The sequence below is a fragment of the Pinus tabuliformis genome, chromosome 3_1 (assembly GCF_031772625.1).
Source record: "Pinus tabuliformis cultivar Carrire ecotype Pingquan chromosome 3_1, CPIR1, whole genome shotgun sequence".
NCBI lineage: Eukaryota > Viridiplantae > Streptophyta > Pinopsida > Pinales > Pinaceae > Pinus > Pinus tabuliformis.
In genome coordinates this window covers 969,093,375-969,099,374 of record NC_142301.1, presented here as the reverse complement: position 1 = coordinate 969,099,374, position 6,000 = coordinate 969,093,375, and positions in this window count along the sequence as shown.

The following is a 6,000-nucleotide window of genomic DNA, read 5'->3' as shown; positions in this document are numbered from 1 at the left end:
CAAACTTTGGTAGCAAATCCAAAAAACACTCTTATGCTACCCTTTTTCTCCGTCTGTTGGTTCTGAGGTCTTTTTGGATGTTTATGAGCTAAACATAGGCCTTTAGAATGACTTTTTTTGAACTGTAAACCAACCTTAACCTCCATGGAAAGCTACAGCGGTTTCGTAGCAAATTCTCAGCTCCACTATGGGCAGTTGCTACGAAAGTTCCTAAACTTCGAGTTTTTCTAATTTCCATGATTTTAATGCCTCCTTATGACTCCTAATATCATATTTAGTATACATATGGCTGAGTTGACCAAATTAGGTATAATGAAGACAAAATTGAAAAATTTGCCATATCATGGAGTAGCACTTACTTCAGCAACAATCTTGAGGTTTCGCTTCTTGAGTTTAGCCTGGATCATTACAATTTGACTTTCTAGTGTTGTAACTTGTCTTGTAGGCTTTTCTTATATGCCTGTAACCAGCTATTTCTTTTATACATATGTTCCAGCGTTTTATGTAAAGGCAGAGTCCTTTTTATCACCTTCTTAGACTTCTCTGCAATTTCATCATAAAAATCTATTTTCTTTAACACTTCATTTTGGTATTCATTAAATTCTAGCTTGGTCTTGATCACTTCTTGTCTGGCCTCCCTTAATTGTTCTTGTAGGACTTCTATTTCACTTTTTTCTTGAAAAACGTCCTTGCCTTTCTTTTGTTTTGATGGTTTCTTTGATAGCTATGTTTTTTTCATCAGGTATCTTCTCAACTTGTTGCATTGATCTTGTGACATATTTCCTTGACCTAAAAATGAAACCCTATTCTCCTTGAGTAAAATCTAATTTATTTGCTCTCTTGCTTTTCTTCTTGGTTTCAGTTGGGGTCACTTCTACAAGTTGCTCAACTAGGCTTTCTTCAATGTCTATAACTTCTAGAATGTCAGTCAATCTGCCTTTCTTTGTACTATGTTCATGTTCTCTCTTCTGTCTTCTGGTCATTCTCCTCTTAGTACTTGTAAAAGAATCAATTATAGTTTGCTCTGTTATTGACTGTTGCTATGCTCTAGGTTGTTGCTCTACTCTAGGGGTTGTAGATTTGGATTTTGGAGTTTTTCTAGAGGGGGTAGCAACATCTAGTTCATATCCACTTAGGAACAAAAAGGTAACCCAATTATTGTTCAATCTATTTAACTCCTCAACTACTAACAATTTGATAAGACAATAATGAAAAATAGAGGTACTACTTGCATTTGGTTAAGCTTGAACCTTGTCAGCGATTTTTCTTAAACTTCTAAAGAGATAGAAAGGGATATCTAAGGATTTTTTACCTTTGAAGTGAAGCAACGACCTAAAGTGGTATTGGTAGACCATATGGAACTTCCTTCACATGTAAAATACTTTTGAATAACCATCAGCAATTTGGAATAATTTTCTTTAAGGCAAGTTCTAGGGATGCCCATTGTCATATCAATCCCTTGATATTCTTCCTTCAAGAATTCATCACAATTCTGCAGCTAGAACTTCTGAACTTTAAACCATGTTTCCCCTGACCTTGGGATTTCAGTAGCATGAGCAATGGTGTCTAGAGAGACATTCAAACTTAGGATGCCGACTTTCGTGCCAATCCCTGTGAAATTGAGGGTGAATTCCTTAGTGATTTGCGCATGAAAACCCTGCAATTTTGACAAAATCGAATACATCCCACACTGGCAAATGACTGTGTAAAAGTTGGGTCTTATTCAAGAAGTTTCATGTATGTGGGCTCATAACGTACTACAACCCCTCCTTTGTAGTGTTTTATGGTGGCCATGCTTGTTAACACATCGAGAGTTGCTTGTGAGTTGCTTCCTCTTCACCTGCAAACCAAATTTAGAACACCTAGACCTCACTTAAACCACGACTAAGCTTGTTTTGACAACGCAAACCCTATTCCATGACAACACTTGTGAACCTTTTTGATAGGAGCAGATGGTATAAAGGGAAAAGGGAGAGGTAAAGGTGAATGAAAAGGAGTGGAGGACACAGGAATCAAGATGTATAACGACTCAGTACATTCGGCATCACTAACAATCATTTACAATAAAACCGTTATACAACAACAAACTTTCGTAGCGAGACAAGTGTCGGAGTGGACCGTTTTGCTACGGAACTGTCAGGGACTTTTGTAGCGAATTCTGGGTTTGCTTAACTGCATTTGCTGCGAAAGTTTGTAAAATTGTCAGACCAATCTAATATGAAATGATGACCTCAAAATGGATGGAATTGTGACCTTTTCTCGTTATGATGACCCTATTAAACATTGAATGAATCCTATAACAGGTGTCATATGAACCTAAACATAAAAACCCTATCTATAATGACCAATCAAACTAAAAAAATTATTTAGGGTTATCATAGATAACACCTTGGAAAATTTGGGATAAGTAATCAAAATTTTGTTGCAAATGTTTTGTCGAAAATTCTTAAGGCCTTGGTTACAAGGGTCCCCCATATTTTGTGCCAAGTGATGATGAAAATTTGCATGCATATAGCTTTTAGTGTGTATCTTCTTCTTGTATATATACTTGGTGTCCTGAGGTTCCATCTTCATTTCTAGCAAGAAGCAGATCCAAGAACTAGATGATGCTATTGTCTAAAGTTTTCAGAGTAAACTTTATGTCTTTTGAGATATTATTAAGGTGTTCAAGACCCTGTGTATCTCGTAACTCCCATGTGGCATTTTACATTAGTGTAGTCAATGTATCTTTTCCACCTATTTTTTTAAGGGATATGAGTTTAATTCTTTCCTTTCGAACATTTCCATGAATAGGTTAGCCATAATGGATGAGAGCAGAGACCCCATGGCGATACTAGTGGTTTACTCGAAAAGGTCTTCTTGGAAGCTGAAGAATGTAGACCTTAAACAAACTTTAGCAAGTCATGTTTTCTCAAGGTCAGTAACCTTTTTGATGATTTGGATGGCCTCACTTAAAGGGATCTTAGTAAAACAATTTGGATGGCCTCACTTAGAGGGATCTTAGTAAAAAGAGAGACCACGTCTAAGCTAACTACCATGTCCTTGGAATTAGTGATCTCTTCTTTGATGAGATTGACAAAGTGGTTGGAGTCCTTAATATAAGAGTTTGTGTTCTCAAGTAAATGACCAAGAATGGTAGCCACATACTATGCTAGACCATATATGGGGGATCTAATGGTGTTAACTATTGGTCTTAGTGGGACACCTTTTTGAATTTCAAGGATGCCTTAGATTCTTGGTGTAATATCTCAACTAGGAAGAAGCCTTTTCTTTAGTGCTTCATCATAGTTGGATTCTTTGATGGCTTTCTTAAACTCTTTAATCATCTTGGAGATAGGGTTTTCTTTTAGCTTTTTTGTAACTTCCGCTATTGTTGAGGTGTTCCTGTTTAAGACGTATTCTTCCTTGTCCATAATTACAGCGACTCCACCTTTGTCATCTTTTAAGATTACAGTGTTATCATTGTTTCTTAGATTCTTTATTGCTCCAAGTTGTTTAGTATTCAAGTTGCACTTGGGTGGTTTTGTTGTCCTAAGAATGTAAGCAAGGTATTTCCTTGCTCCTTATCATCGTAAGCTTATAAACCCATCCTCAACACAACATATAATGTTTTCTAATGGGATGTTTATGGGTTCCATTGCAAAGATGAGGCATTTGTTCAAGACCTTAATTTAATCTTGCTCAGCTCATGGGATAAAATATTCACAAACCTCGTGGTGGTCTAGAGGTTAGTAGCAACTAGCTCCCCTTACTCAGGAAACCTCGTGACTTTATGCTTTGATATGTCCTTCCCCACCCTGAGTTCCCTCTTCTTTGTCCCCAAAATTGTTCCTCGTTTCTTCTCTTTTCTTCATTTTCCCCCCTTTTTCACTCCCTTTCCTCATGTTCCTCCTCTTCCCCCTACTCCTCTTCCTTTTCTTCACCCTTCTTTTTATCACTCTTCTTGTTCCTATATATATATTCAATCACTTTGAAACCCTTCCTTGTCTTATTGTTTTTGACCCCGCTCTATCTTCCTTATTACTTTGTCTTTACCATATTTTAATTTAACCTTCCCTATATAGGCTTTGTTTGGGTCCACTTGTTCCTTGGATTGGTATGCCTTTGTTCTTGTTGTGTTCTTGCTTTGTCTTGTTGGTTAGGTTAGCCTTGTTCTTGTTATGTTCTTTGTTTTTTATTTTTTTATAATATATGATTCCTTATGATATTCCTACTATATTTTAGGTCTTTTATATTATATGATTCCTTATGTTGTTTTTCCCCTTTATGTGATTCTCTTTTCTTCTTTTTCTTTCTTCTTTTACTTCTCCTTCCCCTCTTCTTCCTCCCTTTCTCTTTTCTTCTTTTTTTTGCTTCTTTTACTTCTCCCTCCCCTCTTCTTTCTCCCTCTCTCAAGATGTTCCTCTCTTGCCCTTCCTTTTTCCCCTCTATTCTTTTTTCCTCTCTCTACAGCGTTCTTCTTAACTTGTTCTTATGAATATACATACATGCCCTCCTCCCTTGTATGTTTATTTTTTATTCTCTCCCACATATTGCATATTGTTTACATTTTTCTCCCTTCACCTTTCTCACTGTGCATTATGTTTGGATCTCCTTGTTACTATTGTTTGTTATGCATTAAGTTTGGATCTCCTTGTTCCTATTGTTTGGTGTGCCTTTATATTTGACTAGCTGTTATTTTCAATTTTTGATCTATAATTTAATACTTTTGTAAGTGAATTTTTGGCGTTATTTAGGTTCCATAATCATGCATTTCCTTATAGAATATATATTAATATCATTCTTAACATAATCATATATTTAATGCTTAAACTTATATAATATATAATCTCTTGCATATAATGTTGTCCTTCTACGATGTTTTTAATTTATTTTATGTTAAATTGGCAACTAGGGCCAAACTCCATGTGGGTCAGCTTATTTATGGCAGCTAATATTTTTATTGGATCCCTCTCGTCGAGAGGTGTAGGATTGATCCAAAGATCATCCGATTCCAATAAGTATTTATGGAGATACAAATTTATTTTGTTATTATCAAGCCGACCAACTATTATGTAGGCTCTAGAAGCCCACCGACGTGTCTATTCATCATCCTCGCTTTAGTATAAATAGAAGAGCTTTGATGTCAATTGGTACACATATTCTTAAAGTGATCTCCTCTCCACGTCTGGGTTTTTGGAAGGAGAGAACCAAAAGATATGTTGGCCCAAGGGTGATGCCCAAACCGCAGGAAACCGCAGGCACATGAGGATGAGCAGCAAACAGAGTCGGATACGAGGCACGCAGGCCCTAATCTATAGTGGATCTGGCAGCACAACTCTTATATGCAATACGTGAGTTCATGTGCTGGGGTGATACGATGTATGTATATGCTGGTCGATGCTGATCAAAGAACAATGTATGCTGACAGTGATATGCTGTGACCTATCCGCAACAATATATTTATATATGCAGGTTAAAACGTAGCAATGCATATATCCGCAAGCGATGGCACATATATATACTTGCTGGTCATACGCTGTTCAATCAGAGATACATACGCTGTAATGGAACGCAAGTCATAGCCATAGTTACACGCAGTTCAACGCTCTCATGGAAACTCAACGATGTTATGAATATGTTGTTATGTATACACAAAGTCTGATATCTTACACAGTCATGGCATTTACATACACGCTATTATGTAGCCGCAGAGAGATTGATATAATATGTATGTATACACAGTCATAGCACTAACATATACGCTGCACAATATTAACGAATGAAAACCGCAGTAGTTACATGAAGCTTGCAGTTTCAATTATATATGGAACGCTGATAATACATGAAGCCTGCAGTTTATATATGGAACGCAAGTAATACATGGAGCCCACAGCTGAATTATATAAGCCTGCAATTTATATATGGAACGCAGGTAATACATGAAGCTCGCCGCTGAATTATATATGGAACGTTGATAATACATGAAGCCTGCATTTTATATGTGGAACGCAGGTCATA